The sequence below is a fragment of the Pipra filicauda genome, unplaced genomic scaffold, assembly GCF_003945595.2.
Source record: "Pipra filicauda isolate LSUMZ 115617 unplaced genomic scaffold, ASM394559v2 scaffold51_size4534324_pilon, whole genome shotgun sequence".
NCBI classification, from domain to species: Eukaryota; Metazoa; Chordata; class Aves; order Passeriformes; family Pipridae; genus Pipra; species Pipra filicauda.
In genome coordinates, this window is record NW_024104665.1 from 214167 (window position 1) to 232990 (window position 18824).

The following is an 18824-nucleotide window of genomic DNA, read 5'->3' on the forward strand; positions in this document are numbered from 1 at the left end:
AACAGGTGTTTCTGTGCACCTCTGTCCACTGTTCATTTCTTCCAAATTATCAAAATTTTAAGAAAAATATCACTTCTAAAAAGATAAGTTAAATGAATTCATAGAATCTTCCTTTTATTTTTTCTTCTCTCTTTTAGAATACACTAGAAGTCCTGCTTGCTGAGGGTGATTGACAACCGGCTTTGAAATCTTAAGAGTATCTTGGTGACAAGGAAATGCCTTTTATCATCTCTGTGAATTTTCTCCCAAATTTGGCTTTTTCACCAGCATTTACAAATGCTTAAGGGAAATTCAGAGCTTTACAGCTAAAAGCTTTGAAAACTCCACCCGCTGTAAACAATCTCAGGCCCCTGAGAATCCTCCTTTCTCACCAGTGTGTGCACACTGGCATCCCCCTCGTACCCCTAGATGGTAGCAGCTGGATGTGGGCTTCAGAAATATTTTCCTGTCATTGGTATACTTCATTTGAGTGCAATTACCACTTTAAATTATAGCTCAAAATCCAGTCCAGTTTTATACTACTACAGCTGCGGTATTAAGCACTGGAGCTGAGCAGCAGGATAAAGTGCTGAAAAGGTGAAAAAGATCCCACAGAGGTCTAAAATCAATTCCCAGTAAAGAACCGTAACACACAGCTAATATTCCTGTAATGTTCCTGCTCTCATTCATTCGGTCTCAAATGAGGAAACAAAGTGTGATTAGAAAGCAAGATTAATGTGTTGTGAGTATAATTTTCTTTAACATACTAATGTTTTTGTGGCTCATTTCAGGCATGTTCATTTTTATATTTGACAAAAAAAAAACCCCTAAAGTTTTCTAAGTGGTACAGAAAGCCCCTCGAAGACCTCAATAATTATTCATTTGCCAATACAAACAGATCCATTCAGCAGTATATACAGCACTTACATGGGTTCCTTAACCATCAGAATTCCATCACTCTTTTTTCCATACTTTTATTTTAAATAAGATACAACTACTCCCTTTAGTGAGAATTCTTTCTGCAAGTTCAAATGCAATAACTTTGTAGTATCTTAAAAACAGCTTCACCTTAGTATCTGTTTTGTAATTTTAAAAAAAAATCTGTAAAGTTCCTTACTATTCTAGCTTTCTATTTATTACTTAATCCTAACTGGGGAAAACAAACCACGAAAGATATTTTCCATCAAGACCTGCTTCTAGAATAGGAACACAAAGCTTGTTTTGATTGCTTTGCCTTATTTTCACAGCAATTTTGTGTGCAGAGGATGCTCTGCTAGAGAGAGTGCAGCAATACAATAATTCTGCATGAACCATTTCAGTAGAGCATGAGTTATATTTTTTGCCCATCCACTTAAGATACATATATGATCCCAATTTGGCTATCTTGCAGCTGTTAATATATTATGGTGGACAATAGTAGTACTACAATAGTAGAAGTTAACATTTGGCACTTTACAGATGAACAACTAAAGTACAGGGTAAATAAACAGGTAATAAAGATTGCTGTGAATCTAGCTCAGAAGTGCTCCTAATCACAGAAAGTTTCCAGTGAAGCGCAGAATTGAAATCAAATATTTTAAGACTAGTACTCTAGGCATTTATTCTGTTCGTTTTTGTGGTTTTGGTTTGGTTGGTTGTTTTAAAATTTTTATTTATTTTTACTTCAAGCTTTTTAAATTATTATTAATCTAAAGTTCACCTGAAATGTATAACACCAACAAGATGGAAACCTCCAAGCCACCAGCTTTTTAAGAGATATAACCCCCACAGAATTTTCCAATATCATCAGCTTTGTAGTGGGAAAGAAAGAAGAGAAAGGATGAGGAAAAAAGTACAGGGAATAAGAGAAAAAGGCAAAAGGAGAAAGTAGGAGCAAAGATTCAGAAAAAAAAAGTGATAGGTTGTTGGTAAATGAACAAAGAAAAGAAATAAAGGGAGAGAAGTTTAATAGATCTGTACAGAAAATGAGAAAAGGTGCAAAGAGAGAAATAAAAAAGATGATGCAAACAGGAATGAAAAATTACAAACGGGTAAAATAACAAAGCAAAATGACAGAGGAAGAAAGGTGAAGGAATGGGGAAAATAAAACAACATATGACATGCAAAAAAGTGGTTCAGATCTGAGAAAAAAGCAATGTCAACAGAGCAAAGAGATAAAAGAGAAATCAGTGATGTCTGATGGGTGGGAATATCCATATTTGTAGGTGAAAATCTGCACGACCTAAAGAACACAGCTAGTTACATTCCAGGAGCAGCAAGACATTTCCCACAATAAGCACTTATTTTTACATTTATATTTTAGATTTATCATTATTTTTCCTTTTAACTGGGGAGACAGTGGTAATTATTTATTCAGATCCTAAGATTCCAAAGCACCTTGATTTCTCTTATCTATTCAGGCACTTTTTTCCCCTCTCTCTTTGACACACTGGCTCAGTGACTTGCTGTAGTAAAATGGACTGTATTTCCTGCAGTATATCAGAGTATTTCTGTAAAAAGGATTTCAGAAAAAAACAGAATTTTTTTTTTTTTAAACATCTCTCATAACTTTATCAAATAAAAAGCAGCTAGAACCCAGAAGAAAAATCTACTATGATCTCAGTTTGGAGGAGTACCTAACAGGTCAACAACAGAAGAAAACTGTCTATGTATGCTCAAGAACTACTCTAAAACCTTTTACAAATTAGTACCTGTAGAAAGTATGCTTAGGAATGGCACTAGTACCACTTATGAGGCCAACTCTCCAGAAAAAGAAAGGCAAAACAGACACTGTGAAATCATAGGAAATGGAGATGTTTTGAAACCAAGGTATCTTTGCTTCACATACCCAGTAAGAGGGCTAAGAATTCACAGAAAAGGCACAGATTAAGCAGCGGGGAGCACATCAGTCTGTTCTACTCACTCCAGCAAGGCCTCAAACAAGTTTCTCCAGGTATAAAGAAACACAATTATTCAAAACTAAATTTCTTGCACTTTTTTGCGGCGCTTCCGAGACCTCCCACCGTCACAGCTGAGCTGCTTTACCAGGCTTATATGTAATATGTGATGTTGCTATGTTTCCATAGTTGTCATAAAATTCACAAAATCGGTAATTTTCTGCATTTTGACAGGACTAGATGAATATGAGTCTGGCTGGTAAAGATCCTTCCATTCAGGCATAGCACCAGCCATAAGAGGTAAGTAAGAGCTTCTGAGGATGAGAGAAGAGGGGCCAAGCTGCATATTGTGCACAAAGGTCTACTGAACGATGCTTCAGACCTCAGCAAATAGCAGGAGAGGAACAGGTCTTCCATGTCACCAACCCAAAGAAACAACAGAGCTGAACAATCAAGGATCAGTCATTCTCAACCCATTTACCTTCCCAAAACACTATCTGGAAAATTGTGTTGCCATGAATACGGTGGTGTAACTGTAAGTATTTACAACACCAACTTACTAGCCATTGAGACAGAGTGAAAACATGCATCTCCATCAAAACTCATTTCTTACAGATCTTTCTTATACTAGCAAAAAATTTATATACCTAATTTGAAATTACTGTTTGATGCTGCTTGTTGAATAAGAGACTTAAAGGTGGTGCACAGCAGTTAATTAGTAATCAAAGTCTGACAGCTACAGCTGCAAAATGTTTGTATGATAATTTCAAAATTGAAAATTATTTATTTCACTCTACATGAAATTAGTGTACGCTCATTAGAAAGTCAGTGATTATCTTGAAAAGTACTACAGGAACATTTCAGTAGCTTTGATACAACAGCAGAAAATATACAACATATGTCTCCAGACCAATTACTATCACACCCTTCCTCGTAATTTGGTGTCAGCAAAGTTTTTAGATCTCAGCATTACAACTGAAAACTATTCAGCAGAATGATGTTTAACATGGTTAACAATCAGAATGTTACATTGCTGCATCCTGCATTAATTACATATATCTACCAGCACAGTACTTTCATTGTTAGTAACAAACACAAACACCAACTAGCCAAAAACTACACAGAAACCCAAACCCACTGCTACCACCACCAAAAAACCAACCCCAAATCCAGTCCCAAAGAAACAATAATACAAGGAGCAAAAGAGGCTCAGAATACTTTGTTAACTGGTGACATGTTACTGTAGTATACTCGTTTTAGACAATGTAGTAACACTGAAAGTTTTACTTTGATAAAAAGAATATGTCAAGACTTACTTTTACGTTAAAAGCATCCTAACGATAGTTTACACACACAGAGAGACATATATTTAAACATACATATGCGCCCCCTCCTGAATGCCAAGTATCAGTTAAAGGAAAAATTTAAGGTTTATGAAATATTAAATATAATTAAGATTACAGTGAGGAAGTGATATGCATTACAAAATGCTGATGTTAGACAACAAATATTGACCTTTAAAATTTAACAAATTAAAGAGCCTTAATTTGCTTGTTATTCAAACTTTAACAATAAGTATGATAGCTTAGATAGGAAAAAGAAAAAAAATCACAATCCCACAGCATTTGCCGTCACTTTGCATTAACATTTTGACCAGTCAACAATTCAGCAGTGATGAAATGTGCAGTTTGATTCAAAGTAAGACAAGGCTATTTAAATAACTCAAAATAAGAAATGGGTATTGAAACATTAGAATTTTGATAAGCGATCACAGCTGCACTAGAATTAGTTTCTATAGCAACAGAGGAAATAATGTGGAGAATTGCACTGCAATACAAGATGGATCCCTTACAAACACTGCTGTTCAAATAGAAAACTTTGAAATTATTCACTGTATTAAAATATTTTTATTAAAATGATTATTCAAATATCCTATACCTTGTACTTCATATATTGTTCTATTTTTGTTCTCTGGGATTCAATTCTAGACCATTCTTTCAAGTTTTCACACTTTTCCCCACTGCTTACCTTCCTATTTTAAATTAATTAAAGTGACTTACTCTGAAAAATACTGTATCTTTGATCTCAAATTAACCTGTATTTTTAACCATTTTTTATTATCCCTACATAGAAGCACACATTACATTCATTTTTCAGCAGTGCACTTGCAAAACAGGAGAGAATGCTTTGCTTATGCTATTCATAAGAAGCTGCATCACAGCCATGAGAATTAACATCACTATGGAACTTCGGAAACTTACAGTCATACGAGACTTGCTCTAGCTTTTATCAGAGTGCACTCTCATGTCCTAAGCATGATTAAGAAACCACTGCAAGCCTATTAGTATTCATGGACCGAATACCTGTAAGATGGTAAGATAAAAGCCTTTCAGATTTCAAGTGTTGCTCATTTCTAATACTAAGAATTATTGTTTCATTGCATCATCTCTGATTCTAGCTATTTTTGGTAACTAATTAAAAGCATATGCCTGAATCTTTTATGTATTTTGCCCTTATAATGAGACCTATTACTCTGGCTTATTCTATCCTTTTGAGTTCCAAAGTATCTTTCGAGTTACCATGGATACAAGTGATATGCTTTCTCCCACAACTGCTTTGTGTGCCTTATCGAACACCAGAGAACTGGCACAGTAGGAATCTGAGAGATCTATACAGGATGAACATCTAACCACTTGAAGTGTTCCTCTTCCTCTACCCCCCAAAAAAAACCCCTGAGGTACGACATATACTACCATCTGTAATGAAATAAAAAGGCATGTTTGTTTCTATCTGAAATCTAGTACTTTTGCTCAAGGAAAACAAAATGAAAAAAGGTACAGACATAAATAAATTTAGTCTGACCAACACTGAAACAGTGTTAAAATGAAAATGGAAGTACACAGATTCATTCTGAGTTTGCTGTTTATTTTGAGTTGGTAGAGTTCGTGTGTTTCTAGATCAGTATAACCACGGGAGATGTAAACACTGCACATTTCGGCAAGTGTTTCTGAAAGGAGTTGCAGACACATTGTATGCAACTCCGAGATTATGCATAAACTAGAGTAAATAAAACTCCTTTAAACAGAAATTGTTAAGCCTCTTTATACCAATTTATTATGGGCATTTTCAAATGCAGACTGCTTTCCAACAAGCTGGGAATAATTTGTACTAATTCAGTGAGGAAGAGGGCAGTTAAACTGATTTTTCCCATTATGTTTTTGTATTCTGACCTCTTCTTAAAAACAAAAGACTCCCTCCCACTGAGGCAGCAAAATTTACACAGGATTCAAAAACCAAGTTCTGATAACATAATCTGAACTGATGTATGAAAAGTAAAGGGGAATAACCAGAAGGAAAAATAAATTATTGTAATATGAACTCGACATAGATTCAGAACTGTATCCCACCCTTCCATGCATTAAATCATCAGAAAGACATCAACTGCATAAACAAGTGTCATGGAGGCAACTAAGAGCAGGAGAGCCAGTGAAGAATGAGCAAACAACTGCTGCTCTTGTCTCTTTTCCTCAGCTACCTAAACTTCTCTAAGTACTACAACAAAACACTCAACAAAAAATGTATTTGACTTCTTCATATCCACAGGCTAAGATTTGCTTTAAAATACAGACATTTTAAAGTATAATATCTGAGGCAGAGACATTGATGCATAAAAACCAGACTCTTACCCTTGTTTGTAGTAACATTACAAAATAACTGTATCATTCTGTAAGTTTCCAACAATCACATACAGACTAAAGACATATTAAATATTTCCATTCTTCTAACAGTGTAGGTTGGACTTACATTTACCCAGATTTCATAAGATGCACTTATTTTAAGTTTTAAATTTAACTTTGTACTGTCTCAAACTTTCTTTGGGGTATGAAAAAATCCACATAATATTTTTACCATGAACGTTCAACTATAATTAAATCCCATTTCTATTTTTTCCCCTGAAAATGTCTTTTGAAAGTAACCAAAAGCTAGAGAATAAGGAAAATGAATTTAAAACTGACTGCTATATTGTGGCATTTATGCTGTCGCCTGTATTATCAAAATATTACAGTTCTGTAGTTTTATGTCAGAACCACTCAAAACAAAAAAAGAGCATTTGGAACAGTGGAGATATTTACACAATGGCTCTGTATTCAGGCCACTACATTCACTGTTACACATGCTATCATTTTTCCTCCGTATAATGTTCTCTCGCATTATCTTCACTGGGCACAAAAAACACACAGGAGATTCCCCCGTTCTTCTCCGAGAAGAATTAAAGTGCAAACTAGTCTCTTTTAAAGAAATAACTGCCATTGTTACCATCTCTCATAAAAAAGATTCATAAATTCTTCCTTCACAAAATATTGAAGTTGTCTGGAAGTTGCCACTGTTGTTCCCTACACCTCTGTGGCCAACAGATTGCCTTTAACACTAATGACAACTACTATTGCTATTTCAAAACATTTTCTTCTTTAAAAGCCCCTTCTTCTTAACAGGAAGGAAAAGCAGATGATTCAGAGCGGTGGTTCTCATTGACAGTGAAAGGAATTTTGTTCTGGTTACAGTCAAAGATAACAGCTGTTACCAAACAGGATGATGAGTTTCTCAAGTGCTAGTCTCATAACAAATTAACTAGTCCTCAGTTAAAAGGAAAAATGACCATCAATTCAAAACACCTTTTCAAATTTTACCAGTACTACCCAAGATTTATCTACTGGCCAAATTTTGTGTGAATATAAAATTCATGATCCAAGCTTTGAGAGGAAAAGAAAGAAATATATGAGAGCAGTATAATTAACTTCATCATCAGGAAGAGCTTTTAAGTCACACATTTGCTTGCAAATTTCCATGGATTTATTATTATATTAAGCAAATAAATGCTTTAAAGCCCAGGGAAAAGACATCATTATTCTCTCTCAATCTCATAATCTAGAAATAGTTCCAATCTGATATTATGTACAGCATTTAACATAGCCAAATATGAGGCACTCCAAGCAAAACAACTTTGAGAAGGTAGTATTAATTAATGCAAAATCAGACTAGTTTCCTGGTTTGTATCCATCAGATGTTGAAAATAAGTGCAAAAGATTTTTGTGATTTTCATTCAGCTCACCATATTGCGAAAAACTCTCCATATGCAACAGAAACATTTGGAAATATGATAAGTCTTTATAAATGTAACATAGATGACACTGTACTTTTCATTTCAGAGTTGTCTTTTTTTTCCTATTAAAATTCACAGGAACTTGGACAAAATTCTAAAAATATACTATCCGTTTTTAAATCTTACTAACACACTGTTTTTAGTGCTAAGGATTTGAAAACAAAGTTTCAGAAATCATTACTTGTACTTCCAAACTACAGACTGCTAAAATACAAACAAACAACTGATCAGATATAACATAAACAGGAACTATGAGATACTGGAAGCCACAGGAAGTTTGAGCAAAATCAAATAACATTCCAAAGCAGATTCCTTGAAGATACGGTGAAATTAGCCTAATCACTAGAGTTAATCTTGACCAATTTAAACAAGAACAGACACTGCCCCGCTTTTTTTGCCAAAAGTTGCAGGGTTGGCCTTGACCTTTTGGTTACGAGTGTGTTTTCCAGGATGCTTTGCAGCAGATAACAGCAATCGTGTCACCTGTTCAAGTCATATGTACAAGCTGTATTTGTTCAGGCCAAGCAGTTTCAAAGAAAAGAAAATCACACCTGAAGTCAGTCTCTTGAAGACACGACCCTTTTGTCGTTTTATTCTCCAAGATTTGGATTTTTCAGATACACATGCTCTTATCAGCTCTATTTTTAACCTGCCGCTCATATGCTCATATAGGATACTTAAAATTCTGAACATGTTTACATTATCCATCCAGCAGGCTAATGGAACTGCATACCAGACAGTCATGCATAATTCAAATCAATATCCTCAGGCTTGCAACTCTAAGTCAAAGCTGCCTTTAAATAAGCTGGGTGTGACTTTAACATGAATAAAATGTATCTAATTTTTAACCTTTATCTGACAAATTGATATATTTGCAAAGGAATGTCACAAATTTTCTTTTAAAATTAAAACAATTAGAAAATTGTGATAACTGAATATCTTTTGCAAAACACTTTTAAGGACAAAATTTAGAATGGTTCAACAAGACTGAAAGCAAAAAGGTCAAAATAGAGAGCTGGGTCACTTTTTTTTTCTCCCAAGCAAATTGTACAGGTATATACACAAAAACACACGCTGCCAGACTATTAAGTGGTGTGGAAGGTGAATGTAGCAAGATTTCCTATTTACAAATTTAAAGATCAAGCTTTAATTGAATTGGACATAGGTGACTCCACACAGAAAATCTTACACCCAGTTAAGCATGTCTGCTAGCTTCTCTCAAAGGACCAGATCAGAATTTCCATAATAAAATAATTTTCCCTTTGAGTTTTCCTATGTGCTTTCATGAGACCTGATGTGCTGCACTGGAGTGACCAGAAGCACAGCAATTACACTAGCTAAGGATCTATTTCCAGCTTGTCAGTAGAGTGGAGGAAAAGTAATTGCAAACAAACCAACCTCCCTGCCCCCAAAAACTCACCTCAAACCAAAAGGACACAAACAAAAAATATTACTTCAAGTTGTATAACATATCATGCTTTTCCTTTTCCCCGAGGAAAATATTCCAATAATTCCTAAAAGTTGGGGTAACTTTGTAACACAGAAGTGTTGCAAGCAGCACCTAAGAGCTTATTTTGCAAGAAAACAAATTACATATCTTTCCCTCCACACAAGCTACAGAAACAAATTCATATTGTTTAGTCAGATACTAAGTAGTCTCAATAAATAATGTACATAATAAAGTAGCTATGAAAATAGTTATCCTAACAATAAAATACATGTTATTAGATAAAAATGGTAACATTATTCTTCTTGTACAAGGACAAAACATTCATTAAATAATTCCAAGAGAACACTTACAATATAGTTAAAGAATGCCTATGAAATTGATATATATGCATAAGGAAAATAATCTACATTAGGTAACAAAACAAAAACAATAATTCAGTTACAAAAAAACCCCCTGTTGTTCTTCTTTTATCAAAGAGATGTGTTAAATGTAATGTGATCAGATTGTAAAAAAAAGGCCTAATGGTAACCTGTCCTTAACCTAGGGGGAAAAGGTACAACTAGAAGGCAAACATTAGTCTCAGATTAGAGTTAAAAATCTTTGGCTGTTAACCTTTAAAGGTAAGAAGAATGCTCCATTTATCCACACCTGCAACAGAGGAAGAACTCATAAGCCGTTCTTTTGTAATATTCTTATGTAAAGTTCAAGGCCTGGTTGGATGGGGCCCTGGGCAACCTGATCTAGTGGGTGGCATCCCTGCCCATGGCAGGGGTTTGGAACTAGATGATCTTTAAGGTCCCTTCCAACCCAAAACAGTCTATGATTCTATTCCAAAGCTGTAACAATTACTTTAGTTCTCATATTTACGTGAACTGCTTCACTCTGATGACCAAGTAGCATGACTGTTCTCGGCAGGTAAGTAGAGTACAGGGTAAAATCCCTTTTCCCCATGCATCTAATCAATGTCTACATTGGTTTCCGGTCTACTGTTCAATCCTGTTTCTTAGTCACTCTTTCCATGATAGAGCCATGAGATCTTTTGAATTAGGGTTAAGACTAATGAAAACTGTACCTCCTTCTGTCTGGTCCGTGAGAGTCTTTCAGAACAAGACTCATGCCCTGGTATACATGCATAAAGATCAAAGTAACTGCTACCCTATATCGCTGGATATTACCACAACACCAAGAAAAAAAGAATGCCCACTCTCAATAGCTTTTACATATTAGTACAAGAAATACCCAGTTTTCAATGTGAACTCTCAGAATCAGCAAAATCACGTGGTTCATCAAGGAAATGATCTTTTCTGCTGATACAATACTCTTGTGTTTTTATCGCAAAACAGCTCAACATTTTATGAACACAGAACATCTATTTTAAATAGGAACTATTTCAGTCACAAATACATATGTGAACTTTTCCAAGTTAACGACAGATCTTGATCCTTTCATAAATTCCAGATTCGAATAGATGAGAGACTTATTAAAATAATAAGTTTACAATAAAATGAAAACTTTCCTGTTATTATTAATGTATGATTTACATCATTTCAGAGATATCACATTGCTAAGGGTGACTTTCTTCAAAGCCTTCACATCAATGCAAAGGGTGGGTATTTCTTCAAAGACTTCAAAATGCTGGCAGGAGGAACCTAATTTGTGAGATTGCTTTCCTCACTTGTGCACATCAGGAAAAAAAGCCCTTTCCCATTGGTGGACAGTTTTTCCTCCTCTTTGGAGTTGGTCTAGCTGGAAAAGGAATTTTTCTGTTGAAAATCTTATCATCATCCCCGACTGAGTTTTGTTACTAGGTTTCTTCTCTCAGAAGTAGATGACATGCATACTTTAACAGCATCTTTTTTTCCCCAGCATCTCTGCTGCTAATCACAGGGTAAATTCATGGTTTCAGAATTATCCAAATTCATTCTATCCAGCACTTCCATGTGTTTCCTTTGGTTGAAAGACTGCACACAACTTTGATATCATCTATCTGGCTTTTAAACTCTCAAGTTCTCAATGTAAATCTGTTCTCTTCCAAACTGTGTTTCGACTCAGACACAGATCTCCTTTGCACTTAAATCCCATGTTTATATCTTGCCCCCTCCATAATATTCTTCAGGAAAATTACAGTAATAATACTGAATTACACATGTAATTTCTACCTCATCTGTGAATTCTGTCCATTCTAGGACACGAGACTTTCCTTGTCTGCTTTTCCTACAGGTAAAGAGTTGTAACCACAACATGATCATAGCCTAATACATGAATTACTTACATGAAAAGTTCCTTGCTATCAGGAACTTTTCACAAGACAAATGGTAACAGTTTCTTGGGAAGGATAAAAGATCTGAACTCTGTAAAACTGAATAAAAGACAGAGCAAGAGATAATCTTTAAATCACCTTAGTCTCTGCAATGTTCAGTTGAGTTTATTTTGGGGAAACATGCATCATAAATTCAAGTACTTAGGAGAACTATCTTCCAGTATTACAGAAGAATAATAGAGGTCTGTCATAATGCACTAGGAAGCTACTTTGGCATTTAAAATAAACCTAAAAACCCACACCAAAAAAAAACCTCACACCAAAAAAAACCCACAGAGAAGCCCAAAACCCAAAACCGCAGCATCAGAGATAGTAAGTAGAAAATCAAGTTAGTTCTGGACACTATTCTGCAAATCCTCAAATTACAAAAGTATCTTTTCTATGAAAGTATCCCTAAATATTCCCTTGATAGAGCTGATACAGCTATGGATTTAATGGCCACACTCCCCAGAAGCTTCCAAACCACAAAAAATTCGCTGTCTCCAATTTTTAAGGGCTTGAAGCCAATGAGGACTCATTCCAATTAACCAGAGGAGGCAGACACATACGATCAGGCATCAGACCTTTGTATCATTAGTACTGCATCACTGCACTTTCTCCTGTACTACACGAAGATTTTTAATTACTCTTAAAATAAAAAATGTCATGGGTAGATGTCCACATAATAAAAAACAAGCATAAGGAAGCTGTATCAACTAAAAATCAAAAAAAATCTCCAGAAAGTGCAACAAGAATGACTTCAGTTGTTAGTACACAAGCATTATCAGGTAGGATACACGAGTATGAATATCTGGAGTATTCACAGCTGTAACATGACTTGGCCTTCAAAATACACTCTGAAGCATTTATGAAACACTGCTTCGAAGGTTTCTTAAGACTTCTCTTAAATCTCTTGACTGAAGACCCTTTCAAAGTCTCTTGATGAACGTACTATTTGAAACCCTAAGTCTATCCAAAATAGCAGGACAAAAAGAGTATTTACTTTCTATAGGTAGGAAGAAATCTCACAGGTAATCTGATAAAGATGCATCAGAAAAAAGTGGTTGGCCACCTTCTTGCTAAATACTCTTTCCAATATTTCTAATTCATTTATTTGAGGCACATTGGAGGAAAAATAAAATAAATAACTATTTATGATCAAGTATTCGACTAAGCTTTCCAACTTCCAGTGTGAATACCAGTGCACAGTTCTTTTTCCATGTAAGCCATTGTCTTTGCCTGTAGTTCATAACATCTGAAGTGTACAGACAGACAGACCAATTTTGAGAGAACTGTGGCCTTATTCTGCCGAACACAATAGAACCATACTGAGGCCCTCACTCTATAATTTCAAAACAGTAAGTCTTCATTCACACTTGGCTTGAAAGTAGATCTACTAACATGCAAGGAATAATGATAGAAGATAAACTGGAAAATAAACTGGTTATCATGGGATTCACTGAGTAATCCATTTTTCCTCTCTCAGCCTGTTCAATGGGTTTCACCTCAGCTTGACAAGTCTGAATAAGTAGGATCCTACTTCACAGAATGTATTTACTGAGGAAAACTTCACGGGTTGCTTTAACAAACTGGGAAGATTCACCTGTATACCAGTTTTGAGGTGCTTATGAAGGACTTTTTGGTGCTCATGTTGAAAACATATTGAGAGAAAATCTCTACATATACTTGAATTCAGTGAGGAGACTTTTCCCAAATAGAAACTAACAAGAGAGAAGGAAAAGGCAAAAAGCTGCCTAAAGAATTAGATCCAACAGATTCCAGAAGAACAGTCACCTTCATGTGCAAAGATTGACACTGAGGAACAAGGCAAACATATGTCCACAGACACATCAACATAAAGTGCCGAAAGCCTAGAGAAGAATAGAAGAGGAGAAGATAAACTACAAAAATAACATCATATTCTACCTTCACAATATGGAAATGATGGATAAAATCCAGTAGCATATGTCTGCTAGAGCAGCAGATTCTCATTTAAGAGAACTTATGTTTTCTCACTGCAGTCTTTTAGTGCTTCCATATGTTTCAAAAAAACCTTGCGAAACGTAAGGCACTTGGGCCAATCCCAGAAATAGAGCCTCTGAACAAACATGTCTTCAGTCATGGGGTTTTACCAATTGAGAAGTTAGAAAAAGACTTTAAAACAGGCTGGAGATGGAACCTGTGGTTGTAATAGAACTGGTAAACTATAGCTAAATAAAGTACATCTAAGTGTGCTAAGTCAGCAAGTGAGCTTACTCCTTTTTTCCATCATGATGTCACTTACTTTGTCTCAAATTGGGATCAATCCCTCTTGCTTGCTCCCTAATCCGGAATTTTGCACAGCTGTTAAAGAGGTAATTTGGGCAAGACATGCTTTAAGAGTATCACAAATCAACTATGAAAAAATCCAAACTGCTTTCTTCCCCTCTTTTACCTTTCTCATCTCAAAGGATTCAGAGAATCTTGATTTCAAAACCAAAGAACCATCTATAGTTTTTGACATCTGCCTGCAAAACTGTAATTTCAATATATTTACCCTAACATTTCTAAGTTTAAAAACTTAAATATTTAGGAATTTAGGGAACCACCTCTTTAAAGAAAACATCTTGTACTTGCCTATGAGGCTTAGAGAGATAAGAAAGACACAACTTCTCGGTGTATTGCTTGGTTAAAGCTGAGGAAGCAGCCACTACTGGAAACAAAGAAGCTAATTTAATATCATATTTTACATTTTTTTGAATTTGAAGTAATTAAGAAAGCATGGTCCATTTAAGATCACAATATAGATATTAAAAAATATTTCCAAATACGAAGTACAAAGAATAATGCCAATGTGAAACATAAAATTTTTACACTTCCTTATTTAAATCCCTATTTGAAATTATAAACTCTTTGTTAGCAAAAATATCTCATGGTGGGTTTTTCCTTATTTTTGTTCTATATTTTCTGAAACAGACATGTAATATCACAGCCTATCTTAGTCCCCTCTTCCAAAATATTACAAATAGTTGGAGTACATAAAGGCAATACTACATATTCAACATATTGAAATGGTAGGAAATAACATAAGAAGTAGGATACTTGTTATAAAAACCTAAAATGAAGTTTTATCAGGATGTGTGTGCGGAAAAAGGAAAAGAGGTCACTTCAGGAAGTGATCATAATATCCATAATATCCATACTTTATTGGATAATATTAGAAATAACACAAATACTATTACTGGCAAAATTAAAATTTCAAACTTTGAGCTGACCCTGGAATTCTGGGCCCAAGCACAGAGATTAAGTCCACATACACTGTAGTTATACAGGTTTCTCTTTTCGGTGATTAAGTTTTTGGTCATTTGTGCAAGAGTTGAAAATTTCAGGTGCAAACCTCTACCACTTTCCTTTTAATGATGACATCTGTCATCCACTTGATTTTCTAATGAATTACATTTTCCTTTAGCGATATTATGGAATTAAGCCTGCCCATGAGAACCTCGCTGCAAAAGTTACATATTTACAGTAGCTTTGAGTCTGTAGAAATATTTGCATCTAAGGACAATAGCAATTTACTTTTCATTTTAAGTACGCACTATAAGTTATTAAAATCTAAATGTATCAAATGTGCAATACAAATATATAAAGTAGATCAGACACTGGTCATAAGCAGGTATTTGTGAATGAAAATTTAAAACCTTAAATTTCACAGAATTAACTAAAGTGCTACTAGAACATTCCACCATCAAAATAACTACCGAAACCCACAGAATATATTGCTTTCTTCATTCAACTATTACAAACATGATACAAAATGCCGCGCGAGTTCTATATAAATACGTTGAAAAGAAAGATTAATATGGCCATCTAGAGGAGAAAAGAATGATATGAAAACACAGCACACACATTTTCAGGCTTTGGAATGTAACATTTTTAGAGGCATGAAGCCAGAAAATGGATGTAATAAACTAATTATGTAATTGATAATAAGTGAACTTTAAAATAATGTGATCAGACATTTTGAAGGTCTTAGTGATGCAAACATATTAATATTATACATGCTTTTAGCAAATCTAACAGGGTGTATTAATAAAGACAAGATCATGTTTTTGTCTCATTGTTAAATTTTGTGTGTGCAGAGTTAGACACATCTAAACAAGTTTAAACAGTGAAGACAGAAGTTCAGAGTAAACAGTTATTAGTAAAACTGTTTATTGACTCCCTTGAAAACAGACGGCTTACTACTGCAAGATACAACACGTGATAGAGATTAACTGCTGAAGAGAAAATTCAGCAGACAAGAACAGTTTTTGAAAGTGAAATATTTGCATTGCTCTACCTCTGATAGAATTCACAGAATCATGGAATGGTTTGGGTTGGAGGGGACCTTATGGACCATTCCAACTCCCCTGCACGGGCAGGAACATCTTCCACTAAACCAGGTTACTCAGAGCCCCATCCAACCTGCCCTTGAATGCTTCCAGCTTCTCTGGACAACCTGTTCCAGTGCCTCACCATCCTCGCAGTAAAGAACTCCTTTCTAATATCTAATCTAAATCTACCTTCCTTCCGTTTAAGACCATTCCACCTTGTCCTTAATCTTAATGATCAGGGGCTGGTTTATTAGCAAGGAGCAGGAGGAAAACAGAGATGAGACAAAAACGAATTCTGTCCTCTCATCACTTCACTGTAACATTATCAAGTCCTGTTTAACATATGGACTAATCAGTGCCATAAGATGGAAATACAGCCAAAATGCTAAAGACTTAGAAGTAGAAATGGTAAAGTACATATGAAAAAACAGAAGCACATGAAGTCAAATGGAGTGACAACTTTTTCTCATATGAAATAAAGTACATAGGAAGACATAGCTTGCTCATCTTCCACTACAAAGAATCAAGAAATGGTTCTATTACCTGTCTTTACATTTCCTATAAAAATAATTTAACAGTCATGAAAACCAAGTATTTAATGAAATTATTTTCCAAATTTAAGGAAAACAGTAAAGCTTTACACCTAGTTACACTGAAACATCTGGAATGTTGATGCTCCCCCCCCTTGGAATCAGAGATTTTTAATGTCATCTGTTCAGTGGACTGTTCCTCTGAACACATATGAACTGTTTGGTAGCAATAGCCAGTCCCTCATTTATTTAAGACTGTAGGCTTTCTTCATGAGGTTTTCAGCTTTCTCTTTTCATCAAAGTTCTAGGTTTGGCAGCTTTCCCTCTGTAATGATCATAACATAACAAGGGACACTCTGCCTTTTCCTCTATTCTAAAACTTTTTAATCACTGTGCAAAGATTCTTTTTCATTTGAAATAATTTAGGAGGAGTGTGAAAAAGTACTAACACTATTCTAGTGTGCCACCTTCAGGTCACTGAAAAGTGAAAAACACTAGGTTGTTAATCTGTTGCCATGTCCAATACTAACCTTTTTTTTTTAATAATATTAAACATAATTTTGTTGAGATTAATACATTCCAAAAATGAGACAAACATCACTCCAATTTGCAAGCATCTTGCCAAACACTGTAGAATGACTGCAGGCTGTCAAATAAATAACACTGCTGACTCTCCACTTCTTGTAAAATGTGGAAAGAGAATGATGTCATAAGCAGCAGCAAAAGTAAAATACAGTCAGTATTAAAGATTTATGCAAGTAGAAGTATGTGGTTAAAATTTTCAAATTTTCTGAGTTACAATGTTTTGACAGTTTTTGCTTTAAAAGGGTTTTTTTCCAAACCCTGAATATGTCTGCATATATATAAATGGGGTTTATATCCAGCTTGTTCCCCGAATGAAAGAGCACTGAGAAGGAATAGCACCTGGTGACAGACTTCTTTAGCAATAGAAGAATAACAAAAAAGGAACAGAGGAGAAACAATTGTAACTTTCCTGATGCAAAACTTGGACTTGCCAAGAAGGTTATTTTGTCTTAGATTGTAAATACGATATAGATTTCTAGACTGGAATTTTCATTCCCCAGAAGAGGATAAAAATCAGTGACTATGAATCCTGATGACCTAAGAGAATGATAAAGAAGACAATTACAAAAAAGAAATAAAATACAACCAAAAGAAAAAAATAGATACAGGCTAGCACGATGTCTTTGAAGCTTAAATGTTACAGGGTCAAAGTAAAAAGCTCAGATGAACTGAGGACTTTTCACTGAGAAGATGAACTGAGGTGGATAAAAAAACTGAGCAACGATGAAACAGAAAGACAAATGTCATGACTATGACTATTTCAACAACCAGCCTCAGTGGTTTGAAAAGAAACAAATACATTATTTGGATATGTGAAAGTAGTCTTGTATAATTTGTACTATTTGCTGAAAAATACCATAATTTTTCCCTCTCCTGTTGATATACATCATCACTTTTTCCCAACAGTGACACAAGCCGTATAAAAAATTAGTATCTTGTCTTTCATGTTTTCCCCAACTAACACTGCTGAGAGATCTCAGCAGATATAAAACCCAAACATGATACTTTTATTATCCCTCTTCCTTGTCCTTCTCCATCACGGTGTCCATGGATCAGTTCTTACCACTTGATCTCACCTCTGCATCTCCTTCACTATTTGCTGGAACTCAGCCTTCCTACAATCTAACAGCAAAGGAAAGAATCGAATTTTCTGATGATCAAAAACGAATTCTCTTGCTCTGTAACTGAATTCAACTATGGCTTTCATGTGCTTTGGGTCTTAGCTTGGGATCACGAATGATCATACACTAATTAAAAACTTCAATGGCAAACAGACTTTTATATAATTTAATTACATTACACAGTAGAAAATATTTTTTTTCAAGCACTTCTGGACTATATAGAACATTTAAGGACAGATATCTTTCAATTACATGTATCCATGCTTATTAGAAAACATCAAACACTGAAAAACTTCTGCATTTTAATGTACTAAAGGGAGACCAACAAATATCTTACTATAGCGCAGTACCTGTATTAGAATCTGACTTTTATCTAACTTCCACAAAAGCTCACTTTTCACACTCGAAACTGGCTACAGACACGATTCTCACATACAGCTATTTTCAAATACAAAAAGCATATTGACA

General features: G+C 34.9%; 1 protein-coding gene across 4 annotated transcripts in view; it reads right to left on the minus strand.

Moving 5' to 3' along the window:
- Positions 1-18824, minus strand: part of SYT14 (synaptotagmin 14) — a 90952-nt gene that overhangs the window by 37990 nt on the left and 34138 nt on the right. The window lies entirely within an intron of this gene.